At 47.0% G+C, this 16864-nt stretch overlaps 1 protein-coding gene across 1 annotated transcript in view; it reads left to right on the forward strand.

Annotated features, from left to right (window-relative positions):
* The window catches only part of DNAH10 (dynein axonemal heavy chain 10), a 2725177-nt gene that overhangs the window by 1084502 nt on the left and 1623811 nt on the right, over positions 1-16864 (forward strand). The gene's annotated exons all lie outside the window — the stretch shown is intronic.

Raw genomic sequence — 16864 nt, forward strand, 5'->3', positions numbered from 1 at the left:
TAATGTGTTTGATGTAATTGTTTCCAAATACCCATTAATTGTAATTGGATACTATCTGGTTTGTGACATATCATTTTTCATTTAGAGGTGTAAATATTGGATTTCCTACTGTTGCTTCACCTCCCTGGAATGATTATCATCTGGTAGTCCATTATCAGAGTCCCTCTAACCTAATGTTGCTTTGTCACTGGTTTTGAGCACCCATCATGACGACTGCCAGGCTAATCTCATTGCTGGACAAAAAAGTTAGAAAATGATCTCCATCCTCCTTTGCCATCATTGCTGCAAGAAAATGCTGCTAAACAATTCCACTTGCAATTGTTATGGTATTTCTGCAGCAACATTAACAGAACTTTTCATAGAGCACTGACGTGTCATCTTTCTTTGGGTTCCTGCTATCTTCTGTGTCTTCTGTTATTTAGGTGTGTTTGCTGCTTGTTAACACTATTTTGCATGATCCATTACTGTTAACAGCTGAGCTGGTCAATAAACTTAAAAGAACATGGTGACTTCATTGACCACTGTGTCATCACAGTGCCTTTTCCCTTCCTCGCTTTCAAAGGGTCTTGTCAGATAATTATATTTGTTTTCATCTCTTGGTCTAATTTGATGCAAAAGTCCTCCTGAGCACCCTTCCCTCATATGTGGCTTTTTTAATCGATTGTTTTTTAGTCATACAATATTTCTACACATTGGCCTAACGTATTTCTTATGTTCTTCAAAACGAAATATAATAATGCTATGTTCTCTGCAATGAGTGTACCCCATCTAATGGATACCACCTACTTTTGAAATACCCCAGCCCACACAAATGTGACCTCAGAAAATATTGAAATAGACGACAGGCAGATAGATGTTTATCCTCTGCAGTTGACCACACATGGTTAATATTCTGTTGGTATGGCTGCACTCATTAACCAGGAATTGACGTGTATCCCTGTGTCTATTAGTAGAATTAGTTGATTAGATATTCTGTTAGGTTTCATAGGAAAAATTTGGTTCAGTATTGCATTTGATATTTCTTTTTTACTGCATCCCATCTAAAGAAACATTAAATTAATCTTGCTACTCATAATATTTTTAATGTGTTTGAATATCATGCGTCACACTCTTAATAATCCTAAATTCCTAAATACCTTTTCCCTTCTGACATCTGCCTACACGTTTTTCATGCTGACATGATTCCTGAGGGCAGTACATACCAGTGTCCTGCTATAAAGCATTTTGGCCTATTTTCTTTTGTTTATGTTCCATTTTTTCTGCTAGTACAACCACTCATATGTCTTTGACGATAGATAGTCCTTTCGTCCTAAGTGATTATATTGATTAAAGCCATATTTCATAACTTCTAGTCCACTTGGCCCATTCCTTCCTTTAGGTTAGTGTGTGTTAATTTGTCTTTAATCTATTGCCTTGAGCTTTCACCTGTTGCTCACCTGGAAGGGAGGCAGTCTGTTCTCCAAATGTCCTCTGTGTTCCTCGGAAAACGTTGTTCACCCTGTGGGAAAACATTCATAGTATGAACATGATTGTCGGTTTACCAAAATGTTTTCAAAAGGGTGACTCAGAAACAGATTTCGAGATATTTTTTTTACCATTGCATGGATAATTCTAAGATACAGATAGTCAGGATCCTGACCATCTCAAAACTCCAAAGGTAAGGTGTTAGGAAGATCATACCTACAAGTGCGCAGTTTTAAGGTGAAAGAAGGGCCTGTCTTTCAACAAAATATGGTTCTCCACTGTTTCTTGAAAGGGGTACTGTAAAGAATTGGTCAATTTTAAATAGTTCCATCCAGCAATTCAAATAATTTAAACCAAGTGAGGGGTGCAAATCAAAATGTTCCAAAGTTCCATTCAGTCTTAAGCAAAAGCTCAAAAGTCAAAATAAAACCAGGATAATTCCTCACAGGGGATGTCATTGCTGCTCCTAGGGTCAGATCGGTTGGGCTCGTCCTGACCTTTGACCATCACTGAGATGCTTTCAGGGTCCTTCAATTCGATCGTAGGCAGTTGCTGAAGGACAGCCCCCTTGCACGCCTTTAGTAGCTTCCTGGCAGGCTGGGACCCGGGTTGGAGCTTCTGGGATGATATAATGCACTCTAGTGTTGTTTGGCACTGTCTTTTTCTCTCATTTACTCTCTCAAGGTTTACTCTGGGCTTCTTTCCTGTCCTGTCTATTCTTGCAGTCTCCTTTTTGTCCTTCAGTGTTGACATACTATCTTGTCCCTGCACCTACTTCTCCTTACCTCTGATTTCATGTGTCTTCCTGGACTTCTCTGTCAACTGTATTGACGTTATGTGTGGCTCCTTCTTCATCTACTATCCAAGAGTTTAAGCTCCTCCGCCTCTCTAGGCTTTTCACGCTTCCTGTCCTCTTTGGATGGTGTCTGGTTCTTAGTTCACAACTTTCTGCTAATCTCCTGGCATCTCCCTCCTTTGCCTCACAACTCTTTTCCCATCATCTGAGGTCTTGACTTTCCTTGTCTTCAGTTTCCTCCCCTCTTCATTACTCTTTCCTTTCTTTCTCTGCCTTTTATTGCCCTCTTCAGCAAATTCACTCTTCTTCCCCACCAAGCTGTTATCTTTCACTTCCATTTCCCCCCAAAATATCTGATGTAACTTTCAATCTGCCTTGCTAGCTGTATAACCATTCCATCCTTCTCTTTCCAAGTGGAAACTCTCTCTCTCTCTCTCTCTCTCTCTTATGGGTGGTATCCCTGTATCTGCTTCCAACGAATCTCACTTTCCATCTTTAACTCCACTCCCCTCCCCCTTCTGTTCCAAATCTGTAGGTTCTTTCTACCCTGACCTATTCCGGTCTGTTCCAAATGTCCCCTCCCCAAACTTCACTGAATCTTGTTTGAACATTCCAGTTCCATGTATTTCATTGGAGTCCTCTCTGTCTCCCAGTGACTTTCCTTCTCCTTTTTCAATTCCCCTTATTGTTCCAAGCCAATAGCTTCCTTATAAACTAATCTACGTCTAACTTTACAAAACATTCCCTCTCTTCAAACTGCAATATACTTCTCTTTACCGCATGTAAATCTTCTCCTGCTTCTCTTACCAGAACGCACACCAGTACCTGGTTTACGGGCCCCTTTTCTGGGCAAGCGTTTCTGCTTAGGGTCTTGCCTGAGCTCCAGTCTACCTGCTGGCATCTCTCCCACAGACTGGCAACTTCTGGCTGTCCTGGCTGCCTTTTAAATCCAGTTCCTTCTGTTGAGTTTTAGCTGAGCAGATTGAATTCACCTGTGGCTTTGAGGGTTGGACTTTCTCCTCTTTGGCCCATGTGTACCAGGTCATGTGATGTGTTGGGGGTTGGCCTAATAGCATAAAAGGGCAGGCTTAATTTTGAATTTCACTTTACTTTGGATTTGTTGCCTGTCTGCTAAGCTTGCTTTCATACCGTTTCTGAACTGCTGAGTGCTTTGAAGGGGAGTTGTATTGAAGGTGTTTTAGGTGGTTCTGTGGCTGGCTCCTTGCTTTTGCTGCAAATTTGCAGACTTTTGACATGGGTCTGCAGACCAAAGAAAGTCTGCGAATGCGCTAATGCCTGTATACTGGTGTTGCGGCTGTTCAGCAGCTTGGAGACCCCAAATGGGGTCAATGGACTCCTCAATGTGTCAGTCCCAGGACATTAGAATGGGAACATTGCCACAACCCTTTAATTTTACCAGTAAACGCCACTTGGATCTCAAGGTGCTGCATATGCAGCTCCAACTGGAAGTGATGGTCTTGATGATTTAAGTATCACCACCAGCCTTTAGCCCAACAGTTTGAAACCACAGGTTGATTTATCAGAACACTGCATTGTTGTTTGGATCCAAAGGTTCCACAATGTGGAATTCTGCAGAATTTTTGCTCAATTCTTTTTTGTAAATGTGTTTCATTTATAAAAGACCAGAGGAATGTTGGGGCTTTAAGCTCTGTGACAGCGGGTCATGTATGATGTCTGAAATACAAAACTATGACCTCTGCATATGGTGCATTCAAGTTCATCATGACAGTAGGAAATTTGAGACTTGCCACGCAACCTATCATTCAAAACCTGGTACCCAGTGTGAGGAATCTGAGGGCATCCTCCCATCTAGTCCCCTTGGATCTTCCTCCCAAGTGGCCAGGGGAAGGCCATCACTTTTGGATTCTGACTTTTGGGGGTGGGTATGCGAGGGAGGATCACCTGGGTGGAGGGACCTCAGGAAGTGGTGAGAGGATGTCTTCAGGTGAGACATGGTATCCCCCTTTCCCGTATGAGCGTGAGTCCTACCCACCCCCCTGCCTTTGTAGGGTATATTTATTCCTTCCACACACACACCCATTGTCCCACAATCATATGCCTTTAGGAATGGGACAAGGAAGAGGCAACTAGGAGTAATGCACACTTCTAATCAATTTCACCACTGTGATTCTGAGACGAGAAAGAGGACTGTGGAGGGTCAGGCATGTTCTGTTAATTGGTACAAGTGTGGTCAGGCAAATGACTCGCACCTGTAACCAATCCATTGAAAGGCCACACATGCTTAAAAGGAGAGCCCAGCAGAGTGGAAAGGAGAACCTACCTGGTGAGAAAGCTGCAGCTCCGAGGTGAAGAGCAGGCTGGAGAGGGGGCGGTGGAGAGGATGCATTGTTTGCAGAGGGGTGAGAGAGGCGCTATGACCCGAGCAGGCCCTGAGAAGGCCGGAGCCCCTGCAGTCCACTGTGCCGTGTTTTCTCAGAGCACAGAAGACTCTGAATTGCCATGGCCGCTGCCGCAAGTTTCGCAGGTGGCAAGCGCTACTCGCTGGAGCTCCCGGCGAGTACACCGGGTAGCAAGTGGAACCCGGAGAACAGAAGGAAGACGGCCGGAGTAGCAGCCAAACTCTGGTGAGTGTGAGACAGGGAGACCGATCAAACTGAAAATTTTAAAAGTGGGGTTTGGAGGCCAAATGAAAGAATATTAAATCATGCAACTTGTAAGAATGGGGTTTGGAACCGAATGAAAGAATGCTGAATCATGAACAAATTGCCAATTATTGTGTAAAATACAACAGATATTGAATACTGAACTAAAGAGAAGATATGGAAATTATGTGAAAATCCAGCAGAAAGCGAATGATGTGCTCTTGTGAAAGTAGTGAAAATCGTTCAGAAGCATTGATGAGCAAAAGCGAAAACACATAATGAATACTTATGAATAAAGTGAAAAGCAAGTGGCTGAACTTGAATGGACAATGTGAAAGCAAGGTGGTGGAAGAGGATATGCACCTCAGAATAAAGTGAATGCAAGTTGTGGCAAAAGTCAAAAGACTGCTAAGATACAAGTGGTGACAAAGCCAAAAGACGGCCAAGGAGAATAGTACAGCAAATGTTGGTTACTGACACCGGTTCAGAGAGAGGGAGCCAGTGTTTACAAAAGGCTGGACAGAGTGTCTGAAATACATATTGTATCAAGGAAAAACAAGGAAACTGTTAAAGAAAGGTGGCCTGAAATGGTTTAAATGGTGACATTTGATACAGTTTGACAGAGAAGACACACCAGTTAATAAACAAGTCATCGTTTGCGTGACCTGTAATGGGTGAACCATGTGGTTCAACAACTATTCCTAGACCGAGTGACTCGGTTCATTCCAAAAACAAGAGAGCAAGGGAAACCAAGAGCAAGGGTTATTGGTTGCGTGACCTGTAATGGGTGGACTGGGTGCTCTGACAACTGCGCTGAGACAGAGTAGTCCGACTTGGGAAAGAGCCAAGAAAAGCCTAGATACAACGGCTGTGTGGTGTAAGTGTTGAAGTGAAAGAAATCATCCGTTTGAACTGTCAGAGTTTAAAGGATTACAAGGTTGGAAGGCAAGTATCATTAAAAGTCAAGAGACTTGAACTGTGTTGAACTTGGAGAAGGGAACCACAAGCTTTCCTAGAACTGTTTTGAACTTGGGGAAGGGAACTCTGAGATATCCTGAAACTGTGTTGAACTTGGGTAAGGGAACGTCGAGATATCCTGAAACTGTGTTGAACTCTGGGAAAGGAACCCTGAGATATCCTGGAACTGTGTTGAACATGGGGGAGGGACCCACAAGATATCCTGGAACTGTTTTGAACTTGGTGAAGGGAACGTCGAGATATCCTGAAACTGTGTTGAACCTGGGAAAGGGAACCCTAACCCCTTTTTTGTTTTTGAAACTATTTAAACTTGGGCAAGGGAAAGCTGAAAACAAACCACAGCTGGAAGAAGCTCAGAACTTTACTTTGAACGCTGTTTCTTTTAGTGCTGACATCCCTGCACATTGTATATCTTTAGTTGTGAGGGCATGTATAGGTTTTGGACACAGACAGACTTTTAAGAATAACTTTCTGACACAGTTGGTCCTTAGTTTCTTTAGGTAGGGAAATCTCACCTTAGCATAGGGCAAGTTAGACCTTACTCCATCCTGACATTTAAAATAAAAACTCTTTTTGTTAAGAAAAGTGAATCTGTTGTCTGTGTCTTGCTTCATGATGCATTCACACCAGCGAAAGGAAGCTCTATGGACTTTAGTCTGCGTCATGCATGCTGCTTGGATCTGGAGAGGAAGGAACAGTAATGTTTCTTCCACCCACAGGAGTAAGAGAAGAGAGAGGGAGGAGGATGGAATCCTTCAGTTGGGCAGGTTAAAAAATATAAAAATAAAAGTTCTCCACCATGTGCTCTTCATCATAAGTCATAACAGTAACGTATATACCCCGTGGTTGAACAGGTTACCAGAATACATAATACACTAAGCATTCCTTTTTTGTTTTCTTTTTTTAATTGCCCAATACACTGATGAACAATGAGTGCTTAGAAACAGGTACACCTCCCTTTTAAGGCTGCCTGCAGCCCCCCATGGTCCACTGTCTCCATCGAAGACCCTCAGTTCTATTTTCTGCTCATCCTTTGATAGCCTTTTTTTTAAGTTCATATCTTTTGATTGGCTTAAGAAGCAAATGCATTGAACGTTTATGTACATTTATGTAAATTCTTCCTTCTGTTATATTCCAACTTCAACTCCTGCTTCAACTTTCCCCTTCCCTAAATCACACTAAAAAGCTCACTGTCCATTGCGAATTAGCATGGTAGGTCCACATCTATGACTAGCTGTTAATGCACCGAACCTAGCGCAATGAGGCCCAGTAGCGGAGTCGGTACTCGTTACAACCTACAGCATATCCCTCCATGTTATTAGGGACACATTGCACTCACTGACATCTGTGTGTTATTCTAACACATTGACAGACCCCATCTCAAATGATGGCTTGACATAGTTGTTGAGTTCAATGTTTCACTTGATCAAAATAGATCAGTATTTCATGTAGTGCATTTTTTCCAAGCTGGCCGAGAGCTGAAGATTGCAAATCCTTTGAAAATGGAGTGGAAATTGATGGTACTTATTCTTGTATTATATGTAATGTGGTGCCTTTACAGTAAAATACAGCTGAAACAAGCATTTGTATGCCACCTATTTATATTAGGTGGTTAGGAAGCTGATGCTGGTTTGCAAGCTGTAGCTCAGAAATTTGCCCAGGGGCATACCAAGGAACTATTCCTGGATGTCTTCCTCCCACTCACGCATTTAGGCATGGACAATCCCGTTATTCATGGCTTTATATAAATAATACTGATGCACAGTGTCTCTCTGCTTCACAAAGGTTTAAAAAGCTTTAAGTGCCCACAACCCCCATTGTCCATTTAGAGATAAGTTACCCAATGTCTGATCTGTGTGTATCAGAAATGCTCCACTTCCGGGATGGGGACTGCTAGTTTGCAGTCTTCAAAAGTTAATAGACTTCCATTTTCATGAAGCTGTCCCAATCTCCAAAATTTCCCATCTATTGAAACTCCCCTTAGTTTAGGCCAGATGTGAAACCTTGAATAGCTAAGAGGTGGGCTCATCAGCGAGAGGTAGGAGATATTCCAATTTCCTTTGCAGCTAATGTTTAATTCTCCAGCATGGGGTATGGCATGGATTCACATGCTCATGAATATTCCCGTCGTCAGGCTGGGAATCCTCGGTAAAGAAAAAATCAGTTTCAGTTTCGTTTCTGATCTGTCTTTCTTAGTAGTAACCAATCACTGATCTCTGGGTCATACTGCCCCCAGCCAATGACTGCCCTCTCCCTAAGCCCCGCCTCTGGCAGCCAACCTCAGATTTTTACAGCACGCTCAAGTGTTGGGAGTCCTCGTGTTTAGCCCTCGAGTTTTTTTTACTGTGTTTTCACGCTTTTTCAGGAGAATTTCTCATTTTTTCGGTTTAATCGATCCTCAATCCTCTACTTCCGGTAACTGGGATCCATTTCGGAATTCTTCTACGCCCCTCAAGGGTGAAGTTTTCGTCGAGTTTACACTTCTTGGAGGATTCCAGAAGATCTGCGGCCTACCTCAACAGTCATGGCCCAGGAGAAAGGGAGCTCGACGTCCGGACCAAGCTGTTCAGAAACTGCCCTGGATGCGGATGATATAACTTTTTCAAGGAGGACGAGCTTTCGCAATGTCTCTACTGTCTCCATAGGGACAAGACGCACGTGGAGAAGGACTGTGCGTTCTGCAAGAACCTTTCGGCACGGACCAAACAAGATCGTCGTTCCCGCCTCGCCACCTGGCTGGAGAAGGGCACAGCAAGTGAGAAGGCGAAGAAGAAGGCTGAGCGGGCTTCTAAGTCCTTTGAGGGCGCCCCGGCGACGGGGGCCCAACAGAAGGCCAAGCACTGCGAGTCCGGGGGCTCCGGGAGCGCCGAAAGGTCGGGCTCTTCGGTTGCCAAGCAGGGCGCTACTTCCCCGGCACGTTCGACCACGAGCCAGCGCTCTGGTTCGGGGAAGAGGAAGTCCGAGAACCTGGGTAGGCTGCTGGAGCGGACCCGGTCAATCTCGTAGGGGGAGCGAGACGTTGACCCTCCCCCCAAGGCGAAGGCCCAGGACACACCTAAGGTGATGAGGGCCTTGATCCACCCGACTAAGACCTCTACCAAAGTGGTCTCTGCGACCCTGGCGGAGCCGGCTGAGACTACGCCAATGGAAATGGCCTCTGGGTCCAGAGTATCCCTGCGGCCGTCGAGGGAATCCTCTTTCCAGCCCACCGCTAAGACTCCCGTGAACCCCCTGGCTGAAAAAGAGGGGGGGGCCGGTGGCCGTTACAGACTCGAAATCAGCCTCTGAGGAGGAACTGGTGGAGACCAAGAGGGGCCTCAACGAAATGTCCATAGGCCTCAACGAGAGGTTCATAAACCTCAACGAGAGGTTCAAGAAGGTTCGATCCCAGGGGACGGTCCCTGCTGACGTGATCGAAGATAGCGACAAGGAGGACGAACAGGGCCCATTGGAACGGCCATCCCGTCCGTCGCAGCCATTGCCCGAGCCCCAGGATAGGTCGGCGGCCATTTTGATGGCAATCTAATCCTTATGTACCGAGATAAGGACGAGATTACCACGGACCCCGACGGAGGATCCAGAACCAGGCCTATCGGGAAACCCTCGGAACAAGCGGAGGAGAGTCCACCCCTCTCCGCCCTTCGTGCCCGTGAGGCCAGAGGACCCCTCATCCCCCTCGCCGGGAGAGGATACGGCGACGGATACGGCGACGGGATGGACGAGGACGGCGGCGATGACACAGCAGACATCCCATCGTCACCCACCCCGCGGGCGTCCCCAGCCGATGAGGTTGGCTGTTTCCACGCCATGATAACCAGGGCATCCGAGCTCTTCCAGCTCTGCCCTGAAGAACAGAAAAAGGAGGGGTTTCTGTACCAACGACGAGAGGCTTAGAGGAATATAGTCCTCGCGGTGCCTTTACTCGACGACATCTGGGGCGAGGGGCTTGCTGTCACGACATCCGCCAAGAGGGACAAGTACGAGAAGAAGTACCGAGTCCCCGATGCCGCCCCCTTGTGCCTCAGGGCCCAGCCCACGCCGGACTCTGTCGTCTCGGCAGCAGCTAAGAAGAAGGCAGAGGGCGCGGCGGTTTCAACTTCCACTTTCCCGCCGGACAGCGAGGGTAAGAAGTTGGACTCTATGGGACGCCGAGTCATCTCTATGGGACGACGAGTCATCTCGTCGGCGGCGACGACGATTAAAGCGGCCAATGCCTTAGCGATCATGGCCCGCTACGACAGGGCGCTCTGGTTCAAGATAGCTCCCCTGCTAGACTTCCTGCCTGATCAAAAGGGGCAGAGGCCCTATAAATTCTGCAGGAGGGCGAGGTGGCATCGGATCATGCCATTACGGTGGCAACGGACATTGCCGATACCGGATTTCGCCAACTGGGCAATGGAGTTTACCTCCGACGACGAGGATGGCTCAAGGTGACAGAATTTCACCAGGACGTCCAGACCAGAGTGCTGGACATGCCGTTCGATGGCAACAACCTCTTTGGTAAGGCGGTGGATGAGTCTCTACAGGCCATCAAGACCGACTCGGAGACGGCCCGTGCCCTTGGGGTGCTTCAGCAGCGACGGCCCTTTCGGAGCTCTGGAGGCAGACAGGGTGCCTCCAAAGGATCCAGCGGTGGCTCCTCCACCTACCGCCAGGCGGCCCGCTCCTCTTCCCAGGAGGCCTACAGAGGTCGCGGCAAGCAAGGGGGTTCCCACCGTCGTCGCCAAGGAGGCCAAGGCGGCAAGGCCGCTTCCAAGCAAGACTGACCCGGCCGGGTGGTCGGGCCCCCATCGAAGCACCCCAGTGGGAGGCCGACTGACGAAGTTCGTCAGGGTGTGGGAGTCCATCTCCACCGATCGTTGGGTGTTGGACACCCTGGCCAACAGGCACTCGCTGGAATTCCTAAAGAAGTGCCCTCGCATTCCTCCCGTGGCCAGGAAGGAGAATCACGTCCCTCAACTGCTGTTGGAGGTAAAGGCGATGCTCAAGAAAGGTGCCATTGAGCTCGTCCCCAGGAGGCTCTGGGGCTCCGGAGTATACTCAAGGTACTTCCTCGTCAGGAAGAAGACAGGCGGTTGGCGCCCTATCCTAGACCTGCGTCGGTTAAACAAATACATCAAGGTGCAGAAATTCAGGATGGTCACCCTCCAGCACGTACTGGGATAGCTGGAGGAAGGAAACCTCCTATCGTCGCTGGACCTGGAGGATGCTTACTTCCACATCCCCATTCTAGAAAGGCACAGTAAGTTCCTCAGGTTCGTGGTTCAAGGACGCCACTACCAATTCAGAGCCCTACCGTCCGGATTAAAGTCGGCACCCAGGGTTTTCACCAAGTGCCTGGCACCAGTGGCGGCGCGGCTGCGCCTGCAGGGGATCCACGTCTACCCCTACCTGGTCGACTGGCTAATCCGGGCAAGGTCAAGGGAACTCGCCGTCGATCATACGGCGAGGACCGTCCGGTTGCTCACGGAGCTGGGGTTCTCCATCAACTACCCCAAATCCCACCTGGTTCCGTCACAAGTAGCACTGTTTTTGGGGGAGAAACTCGATACAGTGGAGCAATTGGCCTCCCCTTCAGAGGAGAGGACCAAAACCAACCTGGGCAAGGTACGGCGACTGTTGGCCACGGACGTGGCCAGGGTGAGGTCCATCAAGTCCCTTCTCGGGATGATGTCCTAATGCATCTACCTTGTACCCCTTTGCAGACTTCGGATGCGTCCGCTACAGGAGTTCCTCGACGCCCGCTGGTTTCAGGCGGGGGGCTGCTTCGAGGACAGGATCCCCCTCGACGAGGAGTTCCGTCGGGCGATCCTATGGTGGGGCACCCGGGCTCACCTCACGACGGACACAGACTTTCGAACCCCGGCGTTTCAGGAGACGGTGACTACGGACGCCTCTCTGGAGGGTTGGGGGGCCCACACCGGAGATCTCCACGCAAGAGGCCTTTGGCTCCCGGAGGAGAGGTCTCTTCACATCAACATCTTGGAGCTCCGTGCAGTGTTCTGGGCGCTCAGGTCGTTCCTCCCGTCCCTCAAGGACAAGGTGGTGAGGATCTTCACAGACAACACCACCACGATGTTCTACATACGGAAGCAGGGAGGCACCAGATCCCCAGCCCTATCCAAGGAGGCCCAGGATCTGTGGCACTGGGCCGTGGCCCAGGGGATGTTTCTGGTTCCCTTCCACCTGGCAGGAATAAAAAACACCATCGCTGAGTGGGAGCTGCGCCAGGATCAAGTGGATCGACTCTTCCAACGATGGGGCAAACCCCAGATCGACCTGTTCGCGACGGCGACAAACTCCAAGTGCCAGAGGTTCGCCAGCAGGTTCCCACAGCTGAGGAGCATGGGCGATGCTTTCTCGTTCCCTTGGGACGGCCTGTTTCTATACACGTTCCCTCCGTTGCCGTTGCTGCTCCGCCTCATCAGCTAGCTCAAGAAGTCCAGGTGCAGGATGATCCTCGTCGCACCGGCGTGGCCGAGGCAGATTTGGTTCCCGGACCTTCTGGACTTGTCAACGTCCCCGCCAGTCAGGCTGCCAGCGGACGCGGATCTTCTTTCCAGAGAAGGAGGCGCCATTCTACACCACGACCCACAGTCGCTGAACTTGCAGGCCTGGCTCCTGCAGCGCTAGAGTTTGAAGGGTACGATATCCCGGCTGATTGCAGAGTTTCTTGCAAAGGCCAGGGCATCCTCAACTCTCAAGTGTTAGTCATAAATGGAAGAGGTTCTCTGTCTGGTGCCGTGCACAGAAGATTAACCCTCTGCGGATTGCGGCCCCTCAAGTGCTGCCGTACTGACTGTCGCTGGTCAAAGCTGGACTGGCTCACGCCTCCATAAAAATACATCTAGCTGCCATCTCCCGATATACCAGGACTACGGGACGGGCGTCCTTGTGGTCTCATCGCCTGGTAAAGGAATTTATGAAGGGACTATTCCGTTCATTCCCACCGGTGAAGACTCCTGCCCCGGCGTGGGAACTTAATGTGGTGCTGACCAGGCTCATGGAAGCCCCATTCAAGCCTATGCATTCAGCGCCCTTGAAGTTCCTGTCATGGAAGACAGCGTTCCTCTTGGCCATCAACTCTGCACGACGAGTGGGAGAGATTCAGGCCCTATCTTGCAAGCCTCCATACTTGACTTTTCATGACACAAGGGTAGTACTTAGGATGCACCCCTCCTTCATGCCCAAGGTGCCGTCGGACTTCCACCTCAACGAGCCCTTGGTGTTACCAGTTTTCTTCCCGTCGCCTTCGACGCCGGCCGAGAGGACTTTGCACTCGCTGGATGTAGCTAGAGCGCTGAAGTTCTACGTGGACCGCACAAAGAGTTTTCGGAAGACGTCACAGCTGTTCGTGAACTTTGGGTCTGTGAAACAAGGGAAGGCTCTCTCAAAGACCTCCATTTCCAGATGGCGCTCCGGCTGCATCATGCAGTGTCACCGGTTGGCAAACCGACCACTGCCCGGCCGTCCGAGAGCCCATTCGACCAGAGCGATCACTGCTACCACAGCGTTTCTGTCTGGTTTACCCCTGCTGGACATCTGCAGGGCTGCTATGTGGAAGTCGACGCACACCTTCACAAGATTCTACTGCGTCGATCGGTACTCCAGGGAGGAGTCCAGGGTCGGCCAAGCAGTGCTGCGCAACCTGTTCGCTTAAGGTGAGCCTGGTGAGGAGGTAAGAGATGCTTAATGTTGAGTTGTTGTATTGCTTAATGTTGAGCCGGTTGCCACCTCCCGTGGTTGTGCATGTGTATACTGCTATGTATTCTTTTATTCATGAGCATGTGAATCCATGCCAGACCCCATGCTGGAGAAGGAACACGTTACTTACCTGTAACTGTTGTTCTCCAGCATGGGTCTGGCATGGATTCACATGCGAACCCTCCCGCCTACCTCTCTGCGGCTCTTCACTTGGTCATACTGCCACTTGGCGTGCTACCAAATCTGAGGATGTTTGCTAGAGGCGGGGCTTAGGGAGAGGGCAGTCATTGGCTGGGGGCAGTATGACCCAGAGATCAGTGATTGGTTACTACTAAGAAAGACAGATCAGAAACAAAACTGATACTGATTTTTTCTTTACCGAGGATTCCCAGCCTGAAGACGGGGAATATTCATGAGCATGTGAATCCATGCCAGACCCATGCCGGAGAACAACAGTTACAGGTAAGTAACTTGTTCCTACCCTATAATTAGTCCACTAAATTAACTCATAATCCTCAGTCTAGCTCAGGGAATTTGGCCAGCCCAGGGTAGTTTATAACGGGGTATCATGATGCTAGATTTTCCAATATCTATCCTGTCCTTTCTAGGTTTCCTCTGACCATCACAAAATTGTGGTTAGTTGGGCCATACAACTATACCACTTAAAATCGGGCTTCCCTGTTTCCATCCTGGCTATTAACAAGACCTCTAACTGAGCCTTGTTTCATAAATCAGTTGCAAGCTCTGCAAAAAGGTTTTGGGTATTATGTTTAAATAAAGAATGGGCAGATGCTGTGAGGTAAATGGGCCTGGAGGATAGCTCAGGGGCAATGCATTTGTCTTCAAAGTAAGAAAACGCAGAGCAACACAGGTTTGAATCCCGGTCTTGCACTTAGAGACTTATCTCTGGTGTTAAGCGTGTAATAAAATATTAATTTAAAAACCAAGTATTTGCTTGTTATTTTTTACCACTATAACTCACGTGTCCCACTAAGGTCCTCAACAGTGCCATGCCTTAAACTGCAGTTCAATACCTTACATTTTGAATATTTTGTTGTTAATGCCACAACCTTACAGAAAAGCTCATGGTCATAATGTATTCCTGGAAGGGAATTGACGGAATCATGCATCAAAAAGTGCATTTCATGTGCAAAAAGGGATATTTCGTGCTGTTGCAATCCCACCTCATATCCCTTTAATTACCAGATTCTTTGTCATATTATGGTCAAATGGATCCATCAGGAGTACAGAAAATGAAGAGATGGAGTAGTCAGCTCTGCCTCATTCCCACAAGCAAGAGGATGGGTTAACACATCACACTTGATTCCCAATTAGTTCAGTAGTTGAACTGGAGTTGTTTGGCATACAAAATACTTATGTAGGACCGAAACGTATTAAATCACCAGCATATGTAATCTAAACATGCTCAGTGGCAGTTATAATGGTGAAAGTGTAGGGCTGGTTTTGTATCAACAGAAACTAACTGTAGATACATAATTTCCATGGTGTCACTGTATGATGCATGGCGTGAAATACATCATGAAGATGGCTGCCAGCAAGGTCTACGCAATATTCAATATCTCTGTAATTTATGGAATAACTTTAATTTCTACGGTCTCATTTGAAATATATTTTCACACCTAAACAAGGGGTCCTAACATTTACTCAGAAGTCAGTGGTGTCTCACAAATGTCCATATTTATTGTATATGTTCAGTTCATTTATTTTCAATGATTCATTGCTACTATTATTATTATTATGATATTTATTGAGTGGAGGCCTAGTTTCGGGAAGCAACAGTGCTCTTTACAAGTAATAGGGGGAAGGACACAGTGAGGGAAGCAGAGACGGGAGCGGGGAGCTAACAAAGAGGAAGGGCCAGCAATCTGGTAACAAGGAATCTGCAAGCAACCAGAGGAGGGAACTGGGAGGAGCAGATTACCCACTCTAAGGTTATATGGGGAGTGGAAGGTGTGTGGACCTAGGTATTAGGGAGGAGCCATTCCTTGAAGAGGAAGGTCTTGAGTTCCTTCCTGAAATGTATTGTCTCTTTACACTACAAACATTTGACTGAGTTTATGAAAGGTTTATGAAAGGTTTAGTTCAGATAGAACAGCCATTGTCATCCAAACACAAGCGCTCCAGTGATATAGAGTTTCATATGCATTTATCAATGGCAACAAAAGGAGGCTTTCTTCACAAAGAAAACCTGAAAGAAATATGTGATAGTGTAAGAATTTGACATGAGTGTGAAGACAGCGATTATAAACATCTTGCAGTACAATTTGAAAACACTATTGCAAGAGAACTGAAGCAGTGTAATGCAAGTTGGGATCTGTCCTTTATAAGAGGAGTACTCACAGTGGTATTCTTGATAGATTACAGGCCTGGTGCAAAAACTGGCAGAACATGAAGATTCTGTTGTGAGCTGATTAACACAATTTATAAAATAAATGATAAAAAAAAGTTTATGCAATATACTTGAAGTTAGAATGCATCCATTTTACACTGCTTGCAAAGAAGGTGCAGGTCAGCAGATGTATAATGCTGGCCAATTAGTGAAAATATCCAATTGAAAATTAGGTTGAGTGGATGCATCAGTCTAAAGGATGCTCATGCATATGACATAGCACATACAAAGAATGCTATGCATAAAATGCACAAAACATCTTGCATAGTAAAAGAATGAGTAAGTTAGGTAAACTTCATTGACTGTTTATTAGAGACCCTTGTGTAAGTTAGGGTTGCCAAAATGGCAGATGCTGAGTGACATTACAAGGGCATCTGTTACAAAACATAGTAAAGAGGATGATATGACATTGAGAAAATCAAGTAGTATTCAACAATCATGTCTCCAATAACCAATCACAGTGTAATTCCTTAAAATCAGTAAACAATGCTGTTCTTTCACCTGCAGAAACAAGTTATAACATAAATTCAAATATGAAGACTCTATATCAGCCTGTCAAATTACTATGGAAAAGCATTCTGGCAGAGAAGTGGAAATTCACAGGTACCATCATGTAGGATAAAGTTACAAAAATACTACCACAAGAAACGTTATCCTTTTTCAAATGTATAGGTGGTAGATGAATATTTAATTGCTTGCAGGGGAAAATACACATTTGAACCAGAAGGCTGCTGCTTTGTTACAAAGGCGTATACATGTTATGTTACGTTAATCGCATTTGTAAAGCGCACGTACGCTGAAGCATCTTGGCGCTAAGAAGGAAGAACATAGTCCAGGAATTTAAAGACCAGCTGACATAACTGTTAGAACAAATGTTTTGAAAAAACA

The sequence above is a fragment of the Ambystoma mexicanum genome, chromosome 10, assembly GCF_040938575.1.
Source record: "Ambystoma mexicanum isolate Mex_15411 chromosome 10, UKY_AmexF1_1, whole genome shotgun sequence".
In the NCBI taxonomy this organism is placed as follows: domain Eukaryota; kingdom Metazoa; phylum Chordata; class Amphibia; order Caudata; family Ambystomatidae; genus Ambystoma; species Ambystoma mexicanum.